We start from the raw sequence: 15339 nt of genomic DNA, 5'->3' as shown, positions 1-15339 counted from the left end.
GGGGGAAGTGGGGGCTAGGGGAGCAGGCATGGTCTGGAGCCTGGCAGGGTCCCTCCATGGTCCCCTTCCTCCCTCTGTCAGCTCTCCCTCCCCGATGCTACTTACCAGCTCCAAGTCTGGCTGCTGTTCCCTGCTGTAGCGGACGAAGACTGTCCAAATCATCGAAGTTCTCCAAATCTTTTCTAAAGATTCAGAGAGCTTCAAATCAATTCAGACCTTTTAATTGGGGCCCTGATTTGATTCAGATTCAGAGATTCAGCCACCGAATCAGGCCAAATCTCTCCCAAATCAAATCAGCACCCGAAGCTTCACACAGCCCTACCACCTGGTACCTTGAGGTATGTAGAAAAAGCATTTAAATCCGTGTCTATGTCCGAATCATCGAATCTCTCCAAATCTCTCTGAATTGATTTGGAGGGTTCCGATTAAATTTGGAGAGATTAAAGTGTTTCCTGATTCGATTCAGATTCGGAGATTCAGCCACTAAAAATTTGCTGAATCTCTGCCGAATTGAATAAGTAACCAAAGCTTTGCACAGCCTTAATATCAGTACAATTATTACATCTATCAATGTCCTGTCACATACCTAGGCATTCTTGACCCTCATATATAAGTTATCCCTGGGACATTATCCCTGAGATAGCAACTCACATTCAAGGTATGGATCATATTTGAGGCATGTCTGTCTTTAAGAACAGAAAAGGAGGGGTGACCTCAACCAGATATCAATGGGCTCATTTACATGAGATGTTTACTGCGGAGTTATCTAATTAGCCCCACAGTAAACATCTTGGTATCTACACATGCAGCCCTATTAGGCCGCAGGGAATTATTAAACTCCACAGCAGGTTAGTACTTCTAAATACAAGCACCCTCATGCCCTAGCAAGCCCCTCTGCAGCACATTAAACTGGGTTGGAGCAGCCCTGGGCTGCAGTCCCAAGTGCATGTGTAAATGTGGCACCAAGAAGCAATATACTCCCACACAATATGCACTGAAGTTTATTGCTTCACTTTAATATACAGGTGTAGATGCACCCAATGCTGTCAATCTTAAGTTAATGGTAAGGACTTAAGATGGCTGTAGGGCATGGCTCTGAGCAGTGGAAAGAGACTTCTTAGTCTCTGGATGAGACTTACTAGTGAGGACTAGTAGAGGTCTGGCAGGTTAATTACATCAGAAGCTTTAATAAAATTGTAAATTTTATAGATTTCATAGATTTTTAGGGTTGGAAGGGACCTCAATAGATCATCAAGTCTGGCCCCCTGCCCTGGGCACAAAAGAGCACTGGGATCAGATGACCCCAGCCAAGTGCTTGTCCAGTCTCCTTTTAAAGACCTCCAAGGTACGGGAGAGCACAACCTCCCTTGAAAGCCCATTCCAGATTCTGATAACCCTTACCGTAAAGAAGTTCTTCCTAATGTCTAATCTAAATCTGCTCTCTGTCAGTTTGTGGCCATTGTTTCTGGTTACTCCAAGGGGTGCCTTGGTGAACAGAGTATCTCCTATTCCTTGCTGCCCTCCCCCCCTCCCGAAAAATTTGTAGATGACCCCTAGATCACTTCTTAGCCTTCTCTTGAGGAGGCTGAAGAGATCCAGGTCCCACAGTCTCTCCTTGTAGGACCTTACCTGCAGGTTCCTAACTATATGAGTGGCCCTCCTCTGGACCCTCTCAAGTTTATCCACATCCCTCTTGAAGTACAGCGCCCAAAACTGGACGCAATACTCCAGCTGCGGCTTTACCAATGCCACATAGAGGGGAAGTATCACCTCCTTAGATCTGTTCCTGATGCACCTGTTAATGCATGATAGAGTACGATTAGCTTTATTGATCACTTCATCAGGTTGTCGACTCATGTTCATCTTTGAATCAACTATGACTCCAAAATCCCTTTCTGCTGCTGTGCTGCTTAGAAAGTCATCTCCCAGTCTCTAAGTGTGTTGGTGATTCCTTCTCCCTACGTACATCACTTTGCATTTACCTTTGTTAAACTGTATTCTATTTTGTTCTGCCCACTTTTCCAGCGTATCCAAGTCTGCCTGAATCCGTTCCCTGCCCAGCAGTGTGTTTACTTTGTCCCATAATTTGGTGTCATCCACAAGTTTGGACAGAGTGCTCTCCATGCCATTGTTCAATCACTGATGAAGATATTGAACAGCACTGATCCAAGGACTGAGCCCTGGGGGACACCACTGCCCACATCTTTCCAGGTTGATACCTACCCATCTACCACCACTCTCTGGGTGTGTTCCGTAAGTAAATTCACCATCCACCTGACCATGTAATCATCTATGTCACAGCTGCTTAGTTAATTTATGAGAATGGGATAAGACACTGTATCAAAGGCTTTTTTATAATCCAAATATATTACATCTACCTCAGCTCTTGCATCTATGCAGTTTGTGACCTAGTCATAAAAAATAAACAAGATTTGTCAAGCAGGATTTCCCTGCTATGAATCCATGCTGGTTGCCCTTCCTGCTGAGCTCCCACATATGAAATCCTTAATATTTTTTTCAAAGCTTTTCCCAAGGATAGAGGTGAGTCTAACTGGTCTATAGTTACCCAGATCTTCCTTCCTCCCCTTTTTGAAAATAGGAACCACATTGGCCCTTTTTCATAGATTTCATAGACATTAGGGCTGGAAGGGACCTCAGAAGATCATCGAGTCCAGCCCCCTGTCCCGGGGCAGGAAGTCAGCAAGGATCATAGGATCCTTTTCAGTCCTCTGGTACTTGTCCTGAGTGCCATGAGTGCTCAAACAGTCTTGCCAGTGGTTCTGCTATGACACTGGCCAATTCTTTCAGCACCCTTAGATAAAGATCATCTGGGCCTGCTGACTTAAACACATCAAGCCTCTCCAAGTGTCCCTTCACTAGGTCAGTGCTAACTGTTGGTGGACTGGTGTCCCTCCTGTGCCTGTCTATAGTCCAATTTGGAGATATGTCTTTATCCATGTTCAGGAATACCGATTCAAAGAATTAATTGAAAAACTCAACTTTGTCTCTCCTATCTCTCACTAATTACTCTAGTCTGTCCTGTAGGGGTCCTATGTTATCATACACTTTCCTTTTGTTCTCTATATACCTGAAGAACAACTTTTTGTTGTCTTTAATTTTTGTTGCCAGCCTGAGTTCCATTGCTGCCTTGGCCTTTCTAATTGACTCCCTGCAAGTGCGAGCCAAATAGGTACATTCCTCCTTGGTGGCTAACCCCTGCTTCCACAGTCTGTATGCCTCTTTTTTCATCCCTAGGCTTTCCTGGATTTCCCTGTTCAGCCAAGAGGGTTTCTTGGCCCCTTTGCCTCTCTTTATGTGCAATGGGATTGTCCCCTTCTGTGCCCGCAGGATCATTCCCTTGGGAAATGACCACCCTTCCTGGACTCCCATCTCACCAATGCTCCTATCTTTTAGTGCCTCACTTACTAACCTCCTGAGCCTTTCTGAAGTCTGACACTTCTGCCCTGCTAGTTATCTTTCCCACCTTTCGATGGGATGAATGAATGAATTCTAAAAATTGGTGGTCACTATCTCCTAGATTACCCTGTATCTACAGATCTCCTGCCAGGTCATCCCCTGTAGCAAACACCAAATCCACTAAGGCATTTCCCCTAGTGGGACCATATACCTTCTGCATTAGGTGAAAGTCCTGTATACAGGTTAAGAACCTATGTGAATGGTCAGATCTAGCTCACTGCTCCTCCCAAGATGTCAGGGTAGTTTAAGTCACCCATGACAACCATGTTCCTTGAGTGTGCTGCCTCTGAGAGCTGTCTTGAGACTTCCAGGTCTAGCTCATCCTTCTGGTGTGGCAGTCTGTAATAGACTCCCACTACCAAGTCCCTTTCACCCCAACCCCCTTGTATTCTGACCCACAGCATCACAATTTGCCCCTCCTCCAATCCCATCTTAATTACTGAAGATGTGTATTGCTCCTTAACATAGAGAGCCATGCCCCCCCACTTTTTCCCACTCTATCACGTCTATACAGCCTATAGCCCTCAATGCCTACTGCCCAATCATGCAAAGGGTTTCACCAGGTTTTAGTTAATACAACCAGGTCAAAGTCTTTGCAAGCAGGAGTGTGAGTTCTTCCTCCTTGTTCCCCATGCTCCTAGCATTAGTATAGAGACACTTAAGCCCCCTGATAGGTGCCCTGGGTAGCCCCCTGTCCTGATGCCTATCAGGCCACTCGGTACTTACATGGACTGTTCCAGTGCATGGCTTGTGGTTCGTTGTTCCTAGATTCTCTGTGTCTTCTGCATTCCCATCCTCCAACGAACCTAGTTTAAAGCCCCGTGTAGGAGATCAACCAACCTGTAAAAGAACAGACATTTACCTTTCAAAGAGAGATAGAGACCATCAGGTTCCAGCATGCCCCTTTCATGGAAATGTAGATCATGGTCGAAGAAGCCAAAACCTGCACGATGGCACCACCTCCAGAGCCGCAAATTGTCTTCTCTAATACAGTTGTCTCGATGCTGGCCATGACCACTGACCGGGAGGATCGACAAGAAGATCACCTGCACCCCTGATCTCCTAAGCCTGGCCCCCAGAGCCTTGTATTCACTCATGATTCAGCCCAGACTACTCCTGGCCATATCATTTGTGCCCACATGGATGAGGACCATGGGATAGTAGTCAGAGGGCTGGATGAGGTCAGTAATCCTCACAGCAATGTCCTGAATCTGGGCTCAGGCAGCATACCTCCTGTACTGTGGGATCCAGGTGACAGATGACTCCCTCGGTTCCTCTCAGGAGGGAGTTGCCCACCACGATGATTCGGGGGGGGGAAACTGTTCAAATGGGGAAAATATCTGACTATGTTCAAATGGGGGGGGAAGTGCCGCCTAACATGATTTTTGCACAGTGCCACATGTATGTTTCCCTTTGCATAACTAGATCTTCACACAATAAAGGCTAGATTCTTCACCCCATCTAAACACAGCTTAATCAGAGGGAACAAGAAAGCCTCCCCTGGCTCTTTAGTCCAAGGTCTCTTCGCCCTGGAGCAAATAAGCATGCACAATATCTAGGAGCCAGGAACACTTCTGGTCCTTGCACTCCTAGTACTCAAGCAGTAGAGAATTCTAACCCTGACAACAATTTACTCCTCTGATGAGGTGAGTAAGTCTCAGGCTGTGACTTTGCCAAGTTGCTAGCAGAGGAGCAAAGCATGCTGCACCTTTTAAAATGGTAACACAGCAAGCAAGCTAACATTCCCAGAAGGTTGTGTCTGACTCAGTCACAACACCTCTGGCAGCTGCTGTTGGTACCAATCAAGCAGCAAGTACAAGCCGTGACTTTGATGTTGTTATAACCACCTTTCATTTATTTTACATTAGTGGACTTAACGCTACACTGTGAGAAAAGAGCATCTGCTCAAGGTTTTAAAGTGCTAGTTTCAGGGCTTGTTCACCAAGCACCACTTTTTAGGTCTTTTTGTGTTCATTATGATAAAAAAGGCACCACTATCAATTATTGCAGTTGTTCTGGGTGACATCAACTGTTCTCACCATAGTGATTAACTAGCTGCAAGTATGTTGCCATATTATTTATCTTGTGAGTAAGGATCTGCCTCCAAAACGGCAGGCAGCAAAACAACCACTGAACAGCTGTTCAGAGGAGCCACGAGTCTTGGTGGTGGCAGGCTGACTTGGCATAAAGTAAGTAAAACAGCCAACAGCCAGGCAAAATGAAAGTACACAATGCAAGAGAAATGCTGAAGTCATGCCTACAACTCCCTGCCTTCTGACAGAGATACCCTTTGATAGCTTTGTAGCCCTGACCTATCTCTGAGTGACAGGAGCTAAGTCAAAAAGTCTATTTGCATTTCAAAGCATCTATGTGTCATATTGTCAATGTAGGCTGGCAAAAGAAAACTGAGTCTTTAGCAAAAAATGGAGCAAAAAGAGCCTTCTGAATCTCCCAGTTTGGCATGGAGCTTGGCAAAGAATTGTCAAAAGTAGTTGCAACACTTCATGTAATCTTCCCTGAAGAAAGTGGTATTGAGGTGTATCCTCCACTTTGTAGCATGCAACAAACCAAGAGGTATTGGAGACTCACAGTATATTCCAGTTTGAGCAGGCAGGGGGATGAAAACTACAGAAATTATTTGAAGGCTACTGTGATCCATTCAAGAACTTCATTGGAAGAAACTTCAAGAAATTAGCTGCCAGGTGAGATCATCAGTTGACTGATATATAAAGCTAAGTTGTATGAATTTGTCCTGCTAGCAGATGGATTAATTAGGGACCACATTATTTTATGATGTTGCAAACTGACAGATCAAAGCAAGGCTATGGCAACAAATAGACCTGACTTTGCAAAGAATATTGCATCCTTGTTGGAGCTCTTAGAAACTCAGATTTCTAAATGAACAACCTTAATGAGTAGTGAAAGACCAGAGTACATCTAATTACAAATGCATGCCAAGATAAGAAGGCAGAATTCAAAGGTAAACAAATAGCACAGGCCAGATGTGAAGGCAATCACAATATGATGCAGAAGTGCTCATCACAAAATGTCACGCATGCAATAAAAACAACCATTTTAAAATACTGTAGCCCTCTCTACAGTAATTGTTAAGAAATGCAAAAGCACAATGCACTCAGAAATACGTAGCTGAAGGACAAAGTGATGCTGATCATCATCATCATATCAAAAGAACTTTGTCATCTCCATACCAAAAGAAAGATCTTTACTGAGCTTCTTAAAGGTACAATACAAGCTTTATACAACAGTTTGTTGTATATTGTTGAAAATAAATTTTAAAAATCTCAGGAGAAATATTAGAGTTGAATGAATGTAAATTAAATCAGTAGCTACAAAAAGATAGAGAATAGTCACCGTTATCATTGGAAACTCTGCTTATTTTATATAGGAGGCACAAAGGCCCCAATCTACAAAGGGAATTTGGTACTTGGCCTCCACTGCAAAATCCATAGTTCTGGCTTAGACACCTTTTTGGTTTCCTGTACAATGCATAGTAAGAGCTATCTATGCATCTCAAGAATGGATTCACTAACAACATCACACTGAGTAGAGAGCTACTTCAGCTAGTCCATAAGGAATAATAAAGAAAGGGGTGTATCTCAACTTGTGTACCTCTTTGGGGGTTACCTACCTTACTCAGCACTACAAGGTAAGCCTTCTTCTATTCAGGAGTCTTAGTCTTCAGCCCTCTCCTCAAGGCATCCAAGATCTTTCTTTCAAAACACCAAAGGTGAGGTAAAAGCTGCACACACACTTATGTACAACAATTTGAGCATTCACCCAGAATACAGGAGACCTGGTACAATCCCCTCTTCTGTGTGAGGAGACTGAAATCCACATCTCCCACTTCCTAGGACAGTGGTCCAATCACCAGGTTGGGAGCCATCATTGGTGTGTAATAATTGACAAGAGAGGTGGTGCTCTCCCCTACCTTTGGGGTCTTCAAGAGGAGACTGGACAAGCACCTAGCTGGGGTCATCTGACCCCAGCGCTCTTTCCTGCCCAGGCCAAGGGGTCAGACTTGATGACCTACTGAGGTCCCTTCCGACCCTAACATCTATGAATCTATGACACTATTTATTTCATGTTCTGAAAAAGAAAGCAAAAGGGAACGGGATGCTCTGGCCTACTGGTTATGGTGCTTCCCTAGGAATGGGAAGCAGAGGTATAACACACCATTTTTGTGCCCTGGGTAACAGTGGCAGCTGGAGCAGCAACAGGAGTTGTGCCAGCAGTTGCAGCAACCGCCAATCTTCCACCCTCTTCTAAGCTGGTGCCTGGGGCTGATGTCCCACCCACTCGCCCCTAATTATGTTACTGGTGGGGCGTCTGGTTCCTCATTCCTAAACAGAGATTAAGTTATGGAGTTGGGCAAGTCCTACTGTTAAGCTTGTTTCTAGATATGGGCCAAAATGTGCTTGTGTTGCAAAGCTACACTAATTACGTCCATGTAAGTACTATCAGAGTCTGAAATCAAAGAGGAAGTTTTTTGTGTGCTTGGTTTGAACAGCAGAATGCAAAGACAGATGATCAAAAGGGTGTATAATTTATCTACTGAACACGATGCAAAAGATATTTTAAAGAATTTGATGAAGTGTTTAATGGACTGGGACACACTAAGGATATAACACATCATACTGATGTCAGTGCCAGTCTGCTGCCAGAAATACATGCATCTGGCATCCCATTAGGACTGACAAATAAAAGTTAAACTTGACCAGATGGTAGAATTAGATATTACTGAGAAAATGCAGACAGCGACTGACTGGTTTAACAGTGCAGTCTTCATAGTAAAAGCAAACCAATTACAGCTTTTCCTTAGTATCATGAGGCCAATCAAAGTATTAGACAGCTCTGCGAACCCCTCTCATGAAACTTCAGCTAACTGCTGAGTAGCTGCATTATACTCCTAAGAAGTGGAGTTACAGATGGTCTACAAGTCTTTTGCTTCTTTGCCACTGGTGAAGCCAGACTCACTTTCAGTTCCCTACTTCAGAAAAGCAATGGAAGCACAATGTATTTTACAGTGCAGATTTAAAAAAGACAAATGTAATAGAAGAAACAAGCCCATTAACCCATTTCAAGGAAAATGAGGTTACATTTTACTCTTCACAGTGTTTGTTTAGATTTAGAATTAAACAGGCTACAGAATGGGAAATTGTTCAGATGACACAAACCTTAAGGGGTGGGTTGCTTGTTTTTTGTTTTGTATTGTCCTGGTTTTTTAATTTATTTTTAAACTCCCCCCCTACCTCTCCCCCCTCACTGTCCCCTTATATCTGTGCAGTTCCTGAAACAAAGTGGGCTGGAGAAGTTCAGTCTCAGTTCACAGAAGAGAACATTCTGTACTCTGCACAACAGGCAGGACTGCTGTAAAACAAGATCAACAACATGATCTCAGCAGCAGCACTACAACAGGGAAACTCTCAATACTTGAGTCATCCCAAGGATTTCTCCTTTTACGTACCCCACACACAGAGCGTGTGATCAAGGTTAGTGACTTAGCTGGCTTTTTGCCCTAGAATTGATAGTTCCCATTTTTCCCCCAGCAAAACAGGGAAGCACTTTTTTTTTCCTGGAGTTTAATTATAGCTGAAGCATTTCCAAGGAAACAGTCCTACCACCCCCACCCCCCTTCCCTCGTGTGCATTGCTTAAGGATTGGTTAGTGTTTCAATTTTTGTTGTGTCACTGGCACCTGAACACTGGATTTTAGATTAGATCCGTTGCTACCCTAATCCCCATGATTTCAAAGGGATTACAGCAGGTAGCCTGGTGAGCATTTTAGATTGGAACTAATGAAGCCTTTCTAGTGCTTCAGTGGTAGAAGGATCCAATTTTTATTCTTTCTGATCTTTCTCCAAATGGTAAATGGTCTGGCCTCTCCTCTCCTAACATGTTTACTATTTAAGATGTCAATAACAGAAGCACTGTCATAGTTGGCAAGCTTTGCAAAGAGGCAACCAAAACAGGAATAAAGGGTTATGTGGACTGAGGGGATGTTTTTTTATCTGTGTACTGTGATCTTCCTCTGATCTATACATGCAAATTACAGCGATTTATTACTTCGGAAGTCACTGGATCCGGCTCTGATTTAAATATAGAAAAGTATGGATTTGAACTATACCCTCATTATCTAATCTATCTTTTTTTTTACTCTTGTTGCAGAAGAAAGACAACAAAGGTAAAAGAAAGTTTAAAGGATCAGAGCCCTGAGTCATGTTCCTGTATAACTCATATCACAATAAAGGTGTGAGCAAGGCAATCAGTGCTCCTACCCGGGATTCCCAATGCAAGAGCTGTAAACAAAATGATGCTAGGAAAGCAGCTCTTAGAGAGGTGGGAATCAAAAGATCCTGCAATGGTAGTCAAAAATGTTAAAATGTAACTGAAGTTGCCTAATAAAGCAACACCTTACACAGGAAGCTACAGCCTATGCACAGCCTAAATCCAGGGTTTACTCCAGTGCCTGGTGATGTTGGGAACTACAGTCCCAGTTCTTATAAACAAGACCAGTTCAGACAGTCCTGTTGAGCCTGTTTCAGGGTCTCCATCCTCGCTGATGTAAGTGGAAAGGTTTCCTTTTGTGTTGATGATTGTTGTTCCTGCACCGGCGCTGCCTTGTGGAATGGGAGCTCCTTCATTTTGATGGAAAGCTGTCAGAGTAAGTTGAGGCAGTGATGAGACAGTAGGGTTTCTCCATCTTTATCTTAGCCACGGCAGGTACACAGTCCCTCCTGTTTCAGAGGAAACCATTAATCCCCTAACCTTCTCCACTAATACATGCCCTATTTAGGAAGCACACCACTTTCTTCTTCCTTGTCCCCCAGGGAAATCTTCTGTTTGACATGAAGGGAGGTTGGGGAGAAAGTCATACAATGAACCTCAGAACCAGTGAGTATAAATAGCTGGCTTAGCAGGTGGTCTGTGACTTAGCTGAACTGGCCCTGACTGTTGTTATCTGTTTGCTCTGTGTTTGTGTTCAGGCCTTGTTTCATGGTAATGGTGGGTGGCTCCTGGAGCCCTTAACACCTGGACTGTCTACACAGGAGCACCTGAAACTAGTTTTATGCACTCCTTATGTGGCTCAAAGTTACAATACTCCAGGGCAGGATTGTCTCTGATCTGTGTTATCCAGCTTTGTGTTACACTAAGGTGTAGCCACTCTAGGTTACACCCAACACCCCACCTGCCCCCCACCACCGCTGACCTGGATCAGGCACACAACCCTCCCTCCTTGATGTTCCTCACCGCCCCAGATCCCCACTCTCTGCCCCTTCCACTTTTACATGTGTCTGCCCCCAGGACAGACAGCACGGGCAGCCACAAGTAAGGGGGGGAGGGAAGCCCTAGGGCTGGGGACAAGAGCGGCAGGGGGAGCTGGGGGAGCCCCAGGAGGCAGGGGGAAGCCCAGAATACGAGGGAGGGGGATTCTTACCTTTCAGTCCTCCGGACCCTGATGGCCTGAATGCATGACCAAACTCTAGCTAACACTGACACCGATCAACATTTGTGCCTCTCACAATGTAAGGTGTAACAAGCCCCTTATTCACTGTGCTATTTTCTATGGCTGTTTAATCCTGTAAACTGAAAACAAACTGGATCCCCACAGGGTGAGACAGAAGGCGCTCGTAAGGAACAGCGAGTGTTTCCTAGGTTTCTGAAGACCGATGCACAATCTCTGCAGAGCCCTCAGTGCAAATCCCTGTCATTTGAACATGTTCATCACATGTTTCATCTGATATCACTACACATTTTTAAACTGTCACCCTTTCCCCCCTCACTGTCATCTGTCTCTGCCAGTTTCTGCAAATCCACAGAAAGACTTTGATCATTTTAGGATGGAAAAAGAAAATCTTCCTCGATCCATCCACACTCCTTTTTTCATCTGAATGGATTAAAGTCTATATGCATATTGCCAATGCATTAATATCCAATTATTCATAATTAATCTCTGGGTGTAGCTGTGTTTTTCTAGCTTCAAAGGGATAATTTCACAATGTGTTTTTTTCTTCATCTTTTATTATACACAGTTAATATTCTGCCCCAATTCTACAGATGCTCTTGTGAAATCCAGAGTTTTATTAACATTTATGTGTCAGCAAAAAATATAAGTACTCAGAATAAAATGTCTTTCCGTAGACTGCGCTCAACTCTCTGCTTCACATAAAGTACATTTAAAAGGACAATATTTACCATGCCTTAGTAAAATCTGCTCTACAGTTCGTGTGTATATGCAGCAAAGAGTTTGCCAGAGAGCTGCCAACATTCAGGGCCTGTATTCAGGCATGTTTATCATTCACAGAGCCATGAACGTAAGAGAAACTGGTGGACTACAGAAACTCACTTTGCTTCTTGCACAGTATGTGGGCCAAATGAAAAAAGCCATTATCTAAAACTGATAGTTTTCCCAGAAGAAAGTGGCCCTGAACCTTTTCATTTTCAAATGGGTGTTTGTATTTCAGCATTTCTAACAATAATTTCTTCTATTTAAGACCTTTCAGTCCAAAGAAGCCCATTGCATTTTATGCACTGTGGAGTTCAGAACTATTTTTCTCCTTGAATGAAACTGAAGGGATACGAGGTACAAGAGTACGTGGTTATAATGCAAGGCCTCCTGAAAGAACCTGGGGGAACCTGGTTTTTCAGGGGGAACCTGAAAAACAAGTGTGGTATACACAACATTTTACATGCATATCAGTCCAGGGTTACAAGGGAGAAGACAGAGGGTCTACCAACATAATCATAGCTGGCAGAGCATGGTGGATCAGAGGACTGGAGAAGGAAGTAAGGGAAAGATACGTAGGGAAGGGCTGACTTACACAGAACTTCAAATATGAGAACAGGTTGCTTGAATTTAATGTGGATTGAAACAGACCCAAGAAGAGGGATGATGTGCTCAAACATTCCTTGACCTGCAATATGAATAGAACGAATCAGAAGAAGATTGGCGATGGATATCTCAGTTGCTCACCAGAGAAATACTGTGTGCCAAAGTATTAAGAACATGAAAAAAGAGGCAGATCTAGGAATTTCCATTATTTTCTAAAGGCTCGTCTACACTGCAGCAATGTCCCAGTCAGGACAGGCCTAATGTCCTATCCGTACCCCACTCCCTGCACCGGCAGCATGCTGCATTGGCATCTGGTGGCTCCCAAGTCTGGGGGGGCACCAGATCGCCACTGGGGTTGTCCCCCAGCGGCTGATCACCGAGCCAGTGCAAAAGTGGATGTGCACTTCTACCGGCACTTCTGGTTTCATGGCTGGCGTTTCCAGGGGGGGCACATGCAGAAATATCCTATCCGTACCCCACTCCCTGCACCGGCAGCATGCTGCATTGGCATCTGGTGGCTCCCAAGTCTGGGGGGGCACCAGATCGCCACTGGGGTTGTCCCCCAGCGGCTGATCACCGAGCCAGTGCAAAAGTGGATGTGCACTTCTACCGGCACTTCTGGTTTCATGGCTGGCGTTTCCAGGGGGTGCACATGCAGAAATCTGCTTTTAAAGTTACACATCCCTCTAAAGCTGCTCTTGTGCCCTTAGTCTCTGGTGTGCTTGACAACAGCTGTACCTTACAGGCATATTTCCAAGTTAAGAGAGTGCTTGCAGGTGCTAGGGAGCAGGGAGCGCTGGATCCATCTACCCCCATGCCACTGCCAGAATGTAGACAAGCCCGATGAGTCCAAAACTTGGACCTGACAGTCAGCAACATTGAGATCCTGAGTGGTGAGCATGCGATTTCTTCTTTTCTGTAACAGTATATCTTTGCTTGTCTGTGCCCTCTAGCAATATCTTAGTAATCTTTGGGGTTTAAATAGTTAATTCTAGAATATTATTATTTTCTGTTGGCCTGAGGTGCAGATGTGAATCTTCAACAGGACTTCAATTGCAGTTGCTTGTGACTTTTTACCTAACAACATCCTGTAAGGAGAAAATGCATCACATCACACACTTCCTACAAAAAAGATTCCCATGAATGAAATGTCATTGATGCATTGCAGCTCTGGTGCAATGGCCATCGTTTGGAAACAAGTTTGAATAAAGTCACTAGGCATTTTGTAAATTGTAACTAGAAATATTAATGAGGGATGAACAGTCTGCTCATGTAAGAGAAAAGACATCATTCAGGTGAATGCTTTCATATAATTCCTATAATATTGAAGGGCTGTTTAAAAATTTTTGCTGGGGCACACTATAATTTGTTCAGGCAGGTATGAAACTTGCCAGCCGTCCTTCCTGTAGATATGCAGGTATCTCCTGCATGTAACATCAACATGACTGTGTCTTTCTTTGAAAAGTAAGATTTTTTTCTTTATAATATGCATGCTAGCCTCACAGTACACCTGTAAGCAACATGGGTTAGCAGTATATTAGGTCTGTAAAAACTCTGTTGCATATTGAAATTCTATATGTATGTAGTTGTTATGTAAAAATATGGTTTTATATAGTCGCTATATAAAAAATAAATCATATATTCAATTATTAGGATCATAGGTCAATAAAAACACAACCTTATCCCTTTTATCCATTGTGAATACAAACCTGTTGTACATTGCTTTATAATGCACAATTTACCGAATAAGCAGTAATATAGAATACAGCATAATATCCAGTTAATATTAATATTAATATTCAGTTAATATCCACACATTTTAAGTGTGGCTGAAACAAAGATAAACCACTATTTGTTATCCTTTTTTAATATAAATCTTTTCACTAGAAAAAAGAAGCACTGTTCTAAATAGTTGTGATGCTTATTTGTTTGGCAGTAACAAATGGCAGTTTCTCTTTGTAGCTGTCACCACAAAGCTGCGTGAATATCAAACACCCCAAACTGATCCAATAATACTGAGGGCTCATTGTTTTTAGTGCTGGATTCAAAGACAGTCACATGAAGCTCATGAATTATAGGACTACTAATTCAATATAAATACTATGTAGAATGAAGCAAGGTAGATATAGCCGTACAAGGGAGAAAGGCATGGGAAAAACATGGAAAAGAAAGAAGAGTATCTGAATGATTCTGGCTAACAAGCAGCTTCCAGACTTACCAAAGACCATCCCCCTCCCCTTGTATGGCAGTATCAGCAGCTTGTACTAATTGGAAAAGAATATTATTTAAAATAATTTGATAATTAAATAACATTTTAATAAGAAGCCATACCAATTCATACTGTGGTCTGGTCAGGTCTCATAAACCAGGCAGAGGCTTTGGACGAAATGTGAAAGATGCTGTCTACAGGTAGCAATTAAAAATTACTTTTAGTGACAACAGAGGTGCTACTCTCCTGTTTAAATTCCAGCTTGAGTTTGTCATGACCCAAAGGCATGATTTTGTGTGTGCTTCGGCACCAGAATTATCCCCGCCAAGTTACAGCTTCATTGCACGGGAGAGTTTCCTATTGCAGAGGAGAACCCTGGTGCAGGGACAAGTTTCCCGCCTATTTGCAGCTTCTTTTGCAGAGTGCATTGCTCAAGTTGCAAGAGAAATGCACGGTGCAAAAGAGTTCCCGCCACCCGTATGCAAATTTGTTCCCTGCTATTGGCTAGTTCTAAATTATTCCCACGTGGCGGCTAACGATTGGCCTGTTAGCCATATAAGAGGCTTGAGCGGTTTCCACCCAAGCTGAAGAGGACTCCACATCCATCTCGTGGGGACTCTGGATACACGGCAGGGTAATAGAGACCCTGTGTGAGATTCAGAGGAGCTTGGCGACCTGATCCACCGCCCACCTCTTCCCGTCTTCGAGCGCAAATTTTATAAGACGTATCTCCGATTCCGATTTTGGTGGCGCGCTCACCCAGCGCATCCGGAGCTCTGTTCCGTGGAGCCTAGCAAACTCCA

The 15339-nt window shown here is 43.6% G+C and overlaps 2 long non-coding RNA genes across 4 annotated transcripts in view; one reads left to right on the top strand and one right to left on the bottom strand.

Moving 5' to 3' along the window:
* LOC112550332 overlaps positions 1-15339 on the bottom strand; it is a 68708-nt gene that overhangs the window by 34542 nt on the left and 18827 nt on the right. Inside the window, exon 3 of the long non-coding RNA XR_003094120.1 lies at positions 4204-4317. This is a non-coding gene — a long non-coding RNA (uncharacterized LOC112550332). The remainder of the gene's footprint in view (positions 1-4203; positions 4318-15339) is intronic.
* On the top strand, positions 8528-14862 carry LOC112550331. Of its 3 annotated transcripts, XR_003094118.1 has the most exons (4): positions 8528-8987; positions 10325-10388; positions 13073-13220; positions 13356-14862. It is a non-coding gene; the product is annotated as an uncharacterized LOC112550331 (long non-coding RNA). The 3 variants fall into 3 exon arrangements; XR_003094117.1 differs by having other exon boundaries at positions 13073-14862; XR_003094119.1 differs by lacking the exons at positions 13073-13220; positions 13356-14862 and adding an exon at positions 11107-11445.

Source organism: Alligator sinensis, unplaced genomic scaffold (assembly GCF_000455745.1).
Source record: "Alligator sinensis unplaced genomic scaffold, ASM45574v1 scaffold308_2, whole genome shotgun sequence".
Lineage (NCBI taxonomy): Eukaryota > Metazoa > Chordata > Crocodylia > Alligatoridae > Alligator > Alligator sinensis.
The sequence above is the reverse complement of the archived record's forward strand: the minus strand, read 5'-3'. Positions and strand labels throughout refer to the sequence as shown.